The sequence below is a fragment of the Hypanus sabinus genome, chromosome 1, assembly GCF_030144855.1.
Source record: "Hypanus sabinus isolate sHypSab1 chromosome 1, sHypSab1.hap1, whole genome shotgun sequence".
Lineage (NCBI taxonomy): Eukaryota > Metazoa > Chordata > Chondrichthyes > Myliobatiformes > Dasyatidae > Hypanus > Hypanus sabinus.
This window is the reverse complement of record NC_082706.1, coordinates 7,051,164-7,065,758: the sequence shown is the minus strand read 5'-3', so window position 1 is coordinate 7,065,758 and position 14,595 is coordinate 7,051,164. Positions and strand designations below refer to the sequence as shown.

Genomic DNA, 14,595 nt, shown 5'->3' with positions numbered 1-14,595 from the left:
GGGCAGCTCACTCACCTTAGGTCCCCACTGGTCACTCAGCTCTCACCTGTGGCTCTGAGTGGTTGTTCACGTGCGATGGCGGCCACACCGCTTCGACAGGCGGGATAAACCAGGGGAGGGTAGCCGGTGGGCCTCGTACCCCGGTGAGATAGGGACATGCCCATCTAGCCCTGGCAGACTGGGCGGATGAGATCTACAATAAGACCCAACGGCCAGGAAGGTGATTTTACGATGCGAAGGGCACGACAAGGCCCAGGAGACATCATGGTCATCCACTGTGACCAAGGAAGACCTCAGTTTGTGACGCTCGTTTGTACCACTAGGCCTGGACTTCTGAGGTCGAGAGAGTGGAACTGCCCCCGTGCAATGGCTTTTCCACCTTAAAAACCCTCCTGCATAGGTTTCCTGTCATCATCGGACCGATGGACAACTGCCGTTTAGAGATACAACACAGAAACAGGACCCCCCAGGCCCTAAGAGCCTGCGGTACCCCTTGTGACCAATCATGCTACTCACCCGGACATCTTTGGGATGTGTGAGGAAACTGGAGCTCCTGGAGGAAACCCCCACAGTCAGGGGAAAACGTACAAACTCCTTACAGATAGCGGCAGGAACTGAACCCGGATTGCTGGCACTGTATAGCGTTATGTTAACCGCTGTGCTACACCGTACCACACTGATGTTTACCAGGATGCTGCCTGGATCGGAGGACATGTGCTGTCAGGAGAGGGTGGATGAATTTAATTTGCTCTCTCTACAGTGTCGGGGGCTGAGGGGCCACCTGATAGAGGTTTATAAAACTATGTAATTATAGGGTAGTGGTCAGAATCTTTCACCGGGGGTGAAAATGTCAATTACTAGAGGTTTAAGGTGAGAGGAGGATAGTTTGAAGAAGTTTTGCAGGCAGTTAATTTTACCCAAAGGGAGACCTGTGGAAGCAGATTCGGTAATGGCATTTAAGTCAGATAGACCCATGAATAGGAGGAGGAGGAGAAGGAGATTTGATAGAGGTATACAAAATTATGAGGGGTATAAATAAAGTAAATGCAAGCAGGATTTTTCCACAGAGATCATGGGTTAAGAGTGAAAGGTGAAAAGTTTAAGGGGAGCATGAGCGGAAACTTCTTCACTCAGAGGGTTGTGAGCGTGTGGGCTGAGCTGTCAGCACAAGTGGTCCATGCAAGCTCGATTTCAATATGGACCAGAAGTTTGGGTCAATACATGGATGGCAGGGGTATGGAGGGCTGTGGTCCTGGTGCAGCTCAATGGGAGTAGGCAATTTAAATGGCTCAGCACAAACTAGATGGGCTGAAGGGCCTGTTTCTGTGCTGTACTTTTCTATGACTCTATGAATATACAGGGAATGGAGAGATATGGATCACGTATGAGCCAAAGAAATTAGGCTTAATCTGGCTTCATGCCCAGCACAGATGTGGGTCAAAGGGTTTGTTCCTACAGTACTATGTTCTATTAAATACAACAGCGTTCTTAACGTACATCTCACCTTTAAATCCCACTGGATCAGAGTCTGGCTTATTAGCATTGACTAATGGTATGAAATTTGTTTCTCTGCAGCGGTCAGTGCACTACGTATCAAAGTACCGTGAGTTACAAGACAACATGTACCAAATAGTGCAAAAAGAGAGCGCGATAGTGAGGTCATATTGATAGGTTCATTGCCCGTACTGAACTCTGATGGCACAGAGGAAGAAGCTGTTGGACTGTCCACTTCATACTCCATTCTTGCCAAGGCTGTGTTTTCCTCTCTCAGCATTCATTGTGAAATGGAAAATTGATTCTCCCACGAGCGAAACGCAAGAACAGCTGTGGCTTTCTTTGCAAGGCCAGTCTGGTGACAGGAAACTCCATTAAGACATATCTTGCTTATACATTGAAGCGTGAAGGCACACACTCAACGATTCAGGAACAACTTCAACCCCTCTGCCATCCAATTTCTGAATGGACATTGACCCCATTAACAATACCTCACTACTTTTTTAAAGCATTACTTATTTAATATAACTATATAATATATATATATATAATTACTTTAATTTACAGTTTTTATTCTAATGTATTACATCGTACTGCTGCCATCGTACATGTGCCAGTGGTATTAAACCTGACTGATTCTTCTGATTCTGAGTGGAGTTTCTTGGCTGTGGTTTGTTAGTGTGTGTTTTGTTTTAAATGTGTTGCCTGCTTGTCTTCGATGAAGCAATGGGTGATGGCATTGTTACTGTTAACTGGCTCTTTGCATCCAATGTTTTCTTTGATTCTTCATACTCTGCATTGCTGTATGGTGTGCCCTTGCCAATTAGCCTCCTGCCTCTCTTATAAACATATAGAAAGATAAAGATTAGCTTTATTTGTCTCACAAACATCAAAACATACGGTGAACTGTGTGGAATTTGGAGAGGGTTCAAAAGAGTTTCACAAAACGATTCCAGGATCGAGCCGCTTGTCACACGAGGAGAATTCGTTGGCTCTGGGCCTCCACTCACTAGAATTCAGAAGAATGAGGGGTGACCTCATTGAAACCTATCGAATGGTGAAAGGCCTCAATAGAGTGGATGTGGGGAGGATGTCCCTGATGGTAGGGCAGTCTATGACCAGAGTACACAGCCTCAGAATAGAGGATGTGATTTTAGAACGGAGATGAGGAGGGATTTCTTCAGCCATAGAGTGGGGAATCTGTGGAATTCTTTGCCACAGGCAGCTGTGGGGACCAAGCCTTACTGTATATTTAAGGCAGAGGCTGATAGATTCTTGATTATTCAGGGCATGAAGGGATACGGGTAGAAGTCAGGAGTTTGGAGCTGAGAGGGAAATGGATCAGCCAAGCTGTTTGGCAGAGCAGATTCAACAGGCCAAGTAGCCTAACTCTACTCCGATATCCTATGATCTTATTTGTGTTATCGTTTATGAAGTACTGGGGACAGCCCGTAAGTATCGCCACGCTTCCAGTGCCAACATAGCATGCCAACAACTCACTAATTCTAACCCGTACCTCTGTGTAATATGGGAGGAAACCCTCGCAATCACAGGAGAAGGTAGAAACGTTACAGACAGTGATGGGAATTGAGCACATATCGGGGATTGCTGGTGCTGTAATGGAGTTACGCTAACCACCACATTGTGTAAAGGATGACCCAAACTCCATCTTTAGGGAGCAGTGTCTCAGAAAGGCAGCGTCCATTATTAAGGACCTCCAGCACCCAGGGCATGCCCTTTACTCACTGTTACCATCAGGTAGGAGGTACAGAAGCCTGAAGGCACACAGTCAGTGATTCAGGAACAGCTTCTTCCCCTCTGCCATCCGATTCCTAAATGGACATTGAAGCCATAAACACTACCTCACTTTTTTAATAAACAGTATTTCTGTTTTTGCACATTTTTAAAATGTATTCAATATGCATCATTGATTTACTTGTTTATTTATTATTATTTTTTTATTTTATTTATTATTATTATTTTTTCTCTGCTAGATTATATATTGTGTTGAACTGCTGCTGCTAAGTTAACAAATTTCACGACACACGCCAGTGATAATAAACCTGATTATGATTCTGATTCTGAAACTTGACGAGGGAAATAATTGAAAGGAAAGAAGGTGATTGGGTGCTGAAGGATTCAGTATGAGTGAGTTGATTCTAATGGGTCCCATTGTGAATTTTCTGTGCAATGAAAGCATAAAAGGCTAGAGACAAGAGCAGGTCTGGCAGCGTCGACAGAAAAAGAAAGAGAATTAACATAACTCACACAAGACGCTGGAGGAACTCAGCAAGTTAGGCAGCGTCTATGGAGAGGAATAAACAGTCCATGTTCATATTTGGTGGAACCACAGCTTATATTCTATCTGGATAGCCTCCAACCTGATGGCATGAATATTGGTTTCTCCAAATTCTGGTAATTTCTCTCCGTCCCCCTTCTCTCTTTTTTCCATTCCCCAATCTTGTTTAATTTAATTTTATTGAGTTACAGCATCCAATAGGCTGTTCCAGTCTAACAAAGCACATCACCCAGCAAACCCACAATTTAACCCTAGCCGAAACACGCGACAATTTACAAGGATCACTATGTCTTTGCAGTGTGGGAGGAAACCAGAGGGTCACGGGGAGAACGTACAAACTCCTTACAGGCAGCGGCAGGAACTGAACCCGGGTTGCCTGCACTGTAAAGCGTTGTCTTAACCACTATGCTAATGTGTCACCCATTCTAGCTGCTCTTTCACGTTTTCTCTTCTCTACATCATCACTCTAGTTCCCCTCCTCCTTCCCTTGCTTCTGTGATTCACTATTCTCTCATATCAAATTCTTCCTTCCTCCGCTCTTTACCATTTCGACCTGTCACCTTCCAGCTTCTCACTTCAACCCACCTTCCTCCTCACTTGGTCTCACCTATCAACTGCCAGCTTATACTTCCTTCCTCCTCCCCCCCCCCTCATATTTTGGCAACTGCCCCCTTCATATGTAGTCCTGAAAAAGCCCAAAATGTTTACTGTTTATTCCCATCCATAAATGCTGCCTGATCTGCTGAGTTTTGTGTGTGTTGCTGAAGATTTTCTGCATCTGCAGAACATCTTGTGTTTAAGGAAATTAGTGATCCACGTTTGAGACCCTTAATGTGGAAATAAATTTCTAGAGAATTTCCAATCACATATTTATCTTGGCCCTAATCAATGCTCATGATTGTATCAGGAGTTCTTGCACGAACACGACACCACAAATGAACCTTCGGGTACGAGTTTTGGCCTTCAGCAGAAGAAGGAGTTATCAGTGTTTAAAGGTCTCTGCATTCAAGGACAGCAGATAAGCAGAAGCCGAAGCAATTTCAGTAATCAGCGAGGCCCTGGAGATCAAGGCCAAGCACTGATTCCACATGGATTCAAAGTCTACTGTGGGCAATCTCCAGAAGAAATTGCAACCTGGTTGGACGCCAAGATTGTTGCCTATCCATGGGAGCAGATAAAGGAGTTATGTTTATCAAGGAGGTGTCAACACAACAGACCATAAATATATTCTGTCAGAAAATTTAAACTGCATGAAAAAGACAAGCAATAATGGCTAATACAAGGAAATAATTTGAAGGAGAGTAGAGGAAAGAGGAAAGTGTAGGAGGGATGTCAGAGGTAATGTTTTTTACACAAAGAGTGGTCAAACAGAAGCTTTAGAGAGGGTGCAGAGGAGATTCACCAGGACGCTGCCTGGATTAGAGAGGGTGCAGAGGAGATTGACCAGGACGCTGCCTGGATTAGAGAGGGTGCAGAGGAGATTCACCAGGACGCTGCCTGGATTAGAGAGGGTGCAGAGGATATTCACCAGGATGCTGCCTGGATTAGAGAGGGTGCAGAGGAGATTCACCAGGATGCTGCCTGGATTAGAGAGGGTGCAGAGGAGATTCACCAGGATGCTGCCTGGATTAGAGAGGGTGCAGAGGAGATTTACCAGGATGCTGCCTGGATTAGAGAGGGTGCAGAGGAGATTCACCAGGATGCTGCCTGGATTAGAGAGGGTGCAGAGGAGATTCACCAGGATGCTGCCTGGATTAGAGAGGGTGCAGAGGAGATTTACCAGGATGCTGCCTGGATTAGGGAGGGTGCAGAGGAGATTTACCAGGATGGTGCCTGGATTAGAGAGGGTGCAGAGGAGATTCACCAGGATGCTGCCTGGATTAGAGAGGGTGCAGAGGAGATTCACCAGGATGCTGCCTGGATTAGACAATATGTTTTATAGGGATAGATTGAGTGAGCAAGGGCTTTTCCCTTTGGATCAAAGGAGGATGAAGGGTGACTTGAGAGAGCTGTACTAAATCAGAAAGAGGTATTAATAGAGTGGACAGCCAGTGACTTTTTCCCAGGTCCGAAATGGCTAAATTGAGGGGACATAATTTTAAGAGGATTGGTGTAAAGTATAGGGAGAGATGACAGGGGAATGTTTTTTTTTACACAGAGACTGGTGAGTGCATGGAACACCCTGCTGGGGGATGTGATAGAGGCAGATACATTAGGGGCATTTAAGAAACTCTTACATTGGCACATAGATGATGGTGGAATGGAGGGCTGTGTAGAAGGGTTTAGTTCTCCAGGGTCATTTAGGTAGCAGTATACATTCCATCTCAGGCCAATGTCAATATGGCTTTAAATGACCTGAGCAATGGGATCAACATGTACGAAACAGCACATCTTAACGCTTTCACCATCGTTTTGGGAGATTTTAACCAGGCCAGTCTGAAAAAATCACGAAGCAATTACCATCAACAGACCACTTGCAATACCAGAGATAACAACACACTGGACCATTGCTACACCACCATCAGGAATGCCTACCGTGCTATTCCACGCCCTCACTTCGGGAAGTCTGATCACCTGGCTGTAATTCTACTTCCTGAGTATAGGCAGAGACTGAAGGCTGCAGCACCAGCAGTGAGGACCAAGAGGGTTTAGACAAGGGAAGCCCAGGTGAGACTATAGGTCTGCTTTGAATCGATGGACTGGACCATATTCAGGGATTCATCTTCGAACCTGGATGAGTATGCTGCGGCTGTTGCCGACTTCATTAAAACCTGTGTGGATGAGTGTGTGCCCACAAAGACTTACTCTACGTTCCCAAACCAAAAGCCGTGGATGAACCAGGAGGTACGTCATCTGCTGAAGGCTAGATCTGTGGCATTCAAGTCTGGCGACCCAGGCCTGTACCAGAAAACCAGGTATGATATGCGGAGGGCTATTTCAAGGATGAAGAGACAATTTCGAACGAGGTTGGAGGCGACATTGGATGCACGACAACTCTGGCAGGACTTGCAAGACATCACTTCCTACAAAGCAAAACCCAATAGCATGAATGGCAGAAATGCTTCACTACTAGATGAACTCAATGCATTCTATGCCCGCTTTGAAATGGAGAACACAACCACAGCTGGGAAGATCCCTGCTGCACCTGATGACCCTGTGGTCTCTGGAAAGTGGAAAGCGAGTCCATTGGTTGAGGGAATATTTCAATGATGGGGCAAGTGAAGTTGAGTGAAGCTATCCCCCTGGTTCAAGAGCCTGATGATTGAGGGATAATGACAGTTTTTGAACCTGGTGGTGTGGGTTCTGAGGCTCCTGTGCCTTCTTCCTGATGGCAGCAGTGAGAAGAGAGCATGTCTTTCCATACCTTTGCCGAAGTCTGAGAGCCCAGAACCAGAACCAGAACCACTGCATTCAGGCACAGAAACCGGTCTTTTAATTTCATTGAAAGCTGATTTGAGGTGAGCAGTTATTGTCTGAAGAGTCATACACTGACAGGTGCTTTTTGTACCAGTTATTACCCTAATTGCAGCCATACAGCTGGCAGACTTTGGCCTTTGCAATAATTCTGGCAGTAATTTTATTTTTTTTACCTGTTCCTGGTTGGTCTGTGTGACTTCATAAATGTGTTATTGGACCAGCATCTCTTTGGTCTTTTTTGCAAGTGGCCAAGGTAATTTCTCTGACGTTACTCAACCTGCTGCACCGTTTGGTTAAAGGGAATGTTCAGATCAAGTTCTCCCTGCAGCTTGTGATAGTGTGGGTGTGAGAGGTTTGGGAAAGAGTGATAATGAATCTGAATTATTAAAACTAAGTTTTTCACCGAGAAACAAAAGTGATAGAGTGATTTGGAACTGGTTTATTACTATCACAAGTACTGAGAAAGCTTGGGCAGGAACCTCCAAGAGGACCACAACCTTGTTGTAGGGTTCGGAGGCTTGCGTGTCTCACTGACCCGGGGAGCTATGCTGGCTGGAGTCAGGGCCTTGTGCTTTGGTAGGGTCAGGGTAAAGGGTAGAGGCCAGACTAAGAGTGATCCTACAGATTCAGGAATTCTGCTTAAGGTGCTCAGAGCGAACAACCCTGACTCATCAAACAAAACATAGTTGTGGAAAGAGCAATGAAGAATCCTTCTACATCTGGGTATGACGGCCAAACATGGGGGACATTCATTGCTGCCCTAAACACCAGCAGCAAAACGGGCAGGAGGCAAGTAAGTTGGGCAGGAGGCTGCTATATTGGTGAAAAAGAAAAAGCATTAAACTCATCTACAAGGAGCGCTGACACAAGAAATCAACATCAATCATCAAATACTCCCACCATCCAGGCTACACCCCCTTCTCACCGCTGATAACAGGAAGCAGGTACTGGAGCCTTTACAAACCACCAGGTTCAGGAACAGTTATTACCCCTCAACCATCAGGTCCCACACCACCAGGTTCAGGAACAGTTATTACCCCTCAACCATCAGGTCCCACACCAGCAGGTTCAGGAACAGTTATTACCCCTCAACCATCAGGTCCCACACCACCAGGTTCAGGAACAGTTATTACCCCTCAACCATCAGGTCCCCACACCACCAGGTTCAGGAACAGTTATTACCCCTCAACCATCAGGTCCCACACCAGCAGGTTCAGGAACAGTTATTACCCCTCAACCATCAGGTCCCACACCAGCAGGTTCAGGAACAGTTATTACCCCTCAACCATCAGGTCCCACACCAGCAGGTTCAGGAACAGTTATTACCCCTCAACCATCAGGTCCCACACCAGCAGGTTCAGGAACAGTTATTACCCCTCAACCATCAGGTCCCACACCACCAGGTTCAGGTACAGTTATTACCCCTCAACCATCAGGTCCCACACCACCAGGTTCAGGAACAGTTATTACCCTTTAACCATCAGGTCCCACACCACCAGGTTCAGGTACAGTTATTACCCCTCAACCATCAGGTCCCACACCACCAGGTTCAGGTACAGTTATTACCCCTTAACCATCAGGTCCCACACCAGCAGGTTCAGGAACAGTTATTACCCTTCAACCATCAGGTCCCACACCACCAGGTTCAGGAACAGTTATTACCCCTCAACCATCAGGTCCCACACCAGCAGGTTCAGGGACAGTTATTACCCCTCAACCATCAGGTCCCACACCACCAGGTTCAGGGACAGTTATTACCCCTCAACCATCAGGTCCCACACCACCAGGTTCAGGAACAGTTATTACCCCTCAACCATCAGGTCCCACACCACCAGGTTCAGGAACAGTTATTACCCCTCAACCATCAGGTCCCACACCACCAGGTTCAGGAACAGTTATTACCCCTCAACCATCAGGTCCCACACCACCAGGTTCAGGAACAGTTATTACCCCTCAACCATCAGGTCCCACACCACCAGGTTCAGGAACAGTTATTACCCCTCAACCATCAGGTCCCACACCACCAGGTTCAGGAACAGTTATTACCCCTCAACCATCAGGTCCCACACCACCAGGTTCAGGAACAGTTGTTACCCCTCAACCATCAGGTCCCACACCACCAGGTTCAGGAACAGTTGTTACCCCTCAACCATCAGGTCCCACACCACTAGGTTCAGGTACATTTATTACCCCTCAACCATCAGGTCACACACTACCAGGTTCAGGAACAGTTATTACCCCTCAATCTTCGGCTCCTGACCCTGCTTGGATAACCTTACTCTCCCTGACACTGAACTGATTCTGTAACCTACAGACTCATTTCAAGGACTCTGCAACTTATGTTCTCTGTATTGTTTATTTGTTTGTTTGTTTGTTTTGTATTTGCACAGTTTGCCTTGTTTTGTACATTGATTGTCAGCCGTTGTGTGTAGATTTTCATTAATTCTATTATATTTCTTTCATTCTACTGCGAATTCCTGCAAGAAAATGAATCTCAGAATAGTATATGGTGAGGTATACATGCTTTGATAATAAATTTACGTTGAACTTTGAACTTGTTCTGCTCTCCATGAAGGACTGGTAATTGTACTGACTGAAGATTCGGGTCGGGACAATTTCATAATGGCATGGCAGTGTAGCAGTTGCTGTACTTTACTCTGCCTGCTGTAAGATCAGAGTCAATTCCCAGAGCCATCTGTAAGGAGTTTGTACCTTCTCCACTGTGATCGCGTGGGTTTCCTCTGTGTGTCCTGGTTTTCTCCCATATTCCAAAGGCCTACGAGTTGGAACTGGGGTTCGTAAATTGTTGATATGGTATGTTGGCGCCGGAAGTGTGACATCTCTTGCGGGCTGCCTGCAGCTGATGTGATTTGACACAACTGACACACATCGCTGTATGTTTCGATGTGCATGTGACAAAGTTAATCAACAAAGAAATAAAAAGAGAAAAAAAAAAGAAAAACCCCCCAAAAAAAGAGAGAAAAAAAAACAAAAAAAACACTAACCAACATGGGCCATTGAATAATATTAAGTACATATACAGTAGTGCCAATAACTCTGAACCTCCATCCAATTGATTAAGGATAATATAAGTAAGGTTTAGGAAAAGACAATTCAACTCATGTGAAAATGTTGAATAAAAGGTCTCCAAGTTTCTTCAAATTTAACTGAAGGTTCAAAAACCACACTTCTAATTTTTTCTAAACTCAAACAAGAAATAGTTTGAGAAAACCACTGAAATACAGTTGGAGGATTAATTTCTTTCCAATTCAATAGAATAGATCTTCTAGCCATTAATGCAACAAATGCAATCATTCATTGAGATGAAGCAGATAAACGATTATTATCCGTCATTGGTAAACCGAAAATTGCAGTAAGAGGATACGATTGAAAATCAATATTTAAGACTTTTGAAATAATACTGAAGATATCTTTCCAATAATTTTGTAAACAAGGACAAGACCAGGACATATGAGTCAATGAAGCGACATCAGAATGACATCTATCGCAGGTTGAGTTAAGATGAGAATAAAATCGAGCCAGTTTATCCTTAGACATATGAGCTCTATGTACAACCTTAAATTGTATTAGGGCATGTTTAGCACAAATAGAGGACGAATTTACCAATAATAAAATTTTTTCCCATTGCTCAGTAGATATAGGACAATGCAACTCTTCTTGCTATTCCTTCTTAATTTTTTCTGATACATCTAACTGTAAATTCATGATCATCTTATAAATGATGGCTACTAAACCCTTTTGATAAGGATTAAGAGTTAAAATTCTATCTGTAATGTCCAATGGACGTTCTTTCGAAAAAGACTGTAACTCATTATACAAAAAATTTCTAACTTGCAAATATCTAAAAAAATGGGTTTTAGGTAAATTATATTTATTAGATAGCTGTTCAAAGTACATAATGTTATCATCCAGAAACAGATCACGAAAACATGTTATACCTTTTGTTTTCCATAAAAGAAAAGCTTGATCCATAGATGAAGGCCGAAAAAAATAATTAGATATTATAGGACATGATAAAATGAATTTATTCAAACCAAAAATTTACGAAATTGAAACCAAATTCGTAATGTATATCTGACTATAGGATTAGTTATCTGTTTATTCAATTTGAATAAAGAGAAAGGAAGTGAAGATCCTAAGATTGAAATCAATGAAAAACCTTGCACAGATTTACATTCCAAATTTACCCATTGTGGGCAAGTAGCTATAGTCCATTCTTGTGTCCAGAATATTAAATACCGTATATTGACTGCCCAATCGTAAAATCTTAAGTTTGGTAAAGCCAAGCCGCCCTCCTTCTTAGGCTTCTGTAAATATTTTTTACCCAATCTAGGATTTTTGTTCTGCCACAAATAAGAAGATATTTTAGAGTCAATAGCATCAAAAAAAGCTTTAGGAATAAAAATTGGTAAAGCTTGAAATAAATATAAGAATTTAGGTAGTATCATCATCTTAATAGCATTAACTCTACCAACCAATGACAAAGATAGTGGAGACCACCTAATAGCAAGTTGCTTAATTTGATCAATTAAAGGTAAAAAGTTAACCTTAAATAAATCTTTATGTTTTTTAGTAATTTTAATACCTAGGTAAGTAAAATAATCTGTAACAATTTTATATGGTAAATATTTATAAATTGGAACTTGCATATTTAATGGAAATAGTTCACTCTTGTTAAAATTCAATTTATAACCAGAAAAATTACTAAATTGAGCAAGCAAAGACGAAATAGCAGGGATAGATTTTTCAGGGTCAGATATATATAATAACAAATCATCAGTGTACAATGATACTTTATACGTCCTCTCCCCACGGGTAATACCCAGAATATTAGGTGATTCACGAATAGCTATAGCCAACGGTTCTAAAGCAATGTCAAATAGTAAAGGACTTAAAGGGCAACCTTGCCTTGTACCACAAAATAACTGAAATAAAGGGGATCTTTGATTATTGGTAAAAACCGAAGCTAAAGGTTTATGGTTTATTAATTTAATCCATGATATAAATTTTGAACTAAAATTAAATTGTTGCATTGTAGTAAATAAATATGGCCATTCAACTCTGTCAAATGCTTTTTCAGCATCTAAAGAACACATTCTGTTATTTTAGATGAAGAAGTATAAATAATATTAATTAATTTTCTAATGTTAAAAGATGAATAGCGATTTTTAATAAATCCAGTCTGATCTTCAGAAATAATTCAAGGTAATATATTTTCTAATCTAATAGCCAAAATTTTACTGAAAATCTTAATATCCGTATTTAATAAGGATATAGGTCGATAGGATGCACATTCAGTAGGGTCTTTATCTTTTTTAAGAATTAAAGAAATAGAAGCTTCATAAAAAGATTGTGGTAGTTTACCTACACTTAATACATCTTCAAAAATTTTTCAAAGCCAAGGAGAAAGTATAGGAGAAAAAGATTTTAAAAATTCTACAGGAAAACCATCTGGACCAGAAGCGTTACCAGAATTCATTAAAGAAATAACCTTTTCTATTTCAGATTCCGTAATAGGTGTGTCTAAAATTACATTATCCTCAACAGTTACTTTTGGAATATTCAATTTCCTTAAAAATTCACTTATTATAGAAGAGTCCTTAGTGAATTCTGATTGATATAAGGAGTTATAAAAATCTTGAAGGGCTCTATTTATCTCTTTGTGATCGATCGTCAGAGTACCATCTTGTTTACAAATTCTAGTAATCTGTCGTTTATCCGAAACAATTTTCAATTGGTTAGCCAATAACTTACCAGACTTATCTCCATGCATATAGAATTGAGTTTTTGATTTAATTAACTGACTTTCAATCGAAGAGGATAATAATAAACTATGTTCCATTTGAAGTTCCACTCTTTCTTTATAACGTTCTTTACTAGGAGTCATTGAATAAATTTTATCAATTGCTTTGGCAGAGTATGAAATAATCTGTCCACGAATATATGCTTTAAAAGTATCCCACAAAATTCCACTAGAGATCTCTACTGTAGAATTTGTTACGAAAAACAAATCAATTTGTTGTTTAATAAAGTTAACAAAGTCTAAATCCTGCAATAAAATAGGATTAAACCTCCAAAATTTAGTATTGATATATGAATCCATTATTTTAATAGATAACTTCAGAGGTGCATGATCAGATATGGTAATACAGTCATATTTACAATCAGTAACATCTGTGAGTAAATGGTGATCAATGAAAAAGTAATCAATTCTTGAGTAATTATGATAAACATGGGAAAAATATGAAAACTCTTTGTCATTAGTGTGTAGAAAACACCAAATTTCACAAATAGCTGAATCAATCATAAAAGAGTTAATAAGAGAAGCTGATTTATTCAGAAGAGTTTGGGTAGGCTTGGATCTATCCATCACAGGGTTTAAACAACAGTTAAAATCCCCACCCATTACCAGTCTATATTGATTCAGATTAGGAAAAGATGTAAATAAGCATTTAAAAAAATCAGGACAATCAGTATTTGGAGCATAAACGTTAACTAAAACAACTTTTTGATTGAAAAGTAGACCAGTAATAAGCAAAAATCTACCTTGCGGATCTGAAATTGTTTCATGATGTATAAAAGAAGTTGATGAGTCTATAAAAATAGAAACACCTCTTACTTTGGCTTGCGAATTTGCATGATACTGTTGGTCCTTCCAAAACCTAAAAAAACGTTGACTATCCACCTTCCTTACATGAGTCTCCTGCACAAAAATAACATTAGCATTCATTCTATGGAATACTTTGAATATTTTTTTCCGTTTGATCGGATGATTTAAACCATTAGTATTCCAAGAAACAAAATTAATAATCCTATCCATATTGACAATATTTATTACAGTTAACACATAAGTTTTAAAAAAAAGTGAACTCATGAACCCGGAAGAAGGAAGTGAGTTCAAGGAGAAACCGGAAGTCACGGCACTGCAACCATTTTTGTAGTTTCATATAGGCCCATGAAATAAAACTATGCAAAAAGCAAGCAAAAAGAGAAAAAAGAAAAAGAAAAATCCCCCTCCCTCCACCCTCAAACCCCAGGAAAAAAGCCAAAAAGAGGCAAGCAGGCAATCTAACACTAAAATTACCCCCGTGTCTCAAGACGGCAACTCAGACAAAAAAATTGAAAAAAAATACGAACAACCCATATTATAAGAAAGGATTAATATAACAAAAGTTAAAATATAAAATTAGTATTATATATATATAACAAAAGGGTTAAAAAATTAACTTGATAAAACCCATAAATAAATACTACTAAATTAGTATTTTAAATGAGAGTTTAAAACTTTCAAACTCATCAAAACGGATATGACGTCCCAAGCACTAAAGTCTGTCGGGAAGAAGAAACGCCATTTTATTATTATT

The 14,595-nt window shown here is 41.1% G+C and overlaps 1 protein-coding gene across 1 annotated transcript in view; it reads right to left on the bottom strand.

Annotated features, from left to right (window-relative positions):
- The window catches only part of npc1l1 (NPC1-like 1), an 80,015-nt gene extending 73,272 nt beyond the window's left edge, over positions 1–6,743 (bottom strand). Inside the window, exon 1 of the mRNA XM_059963401.1 lies at positions 6,599–6,743. The gene's annotated coding sequence lies outside the window, so the exon portion shown is untranslated. The remainder of the gene's footprint in view (positions 1–6,598) is intronic.
- Positions 6,744–14,595: the final 7,852 nt, after the last annotated feature.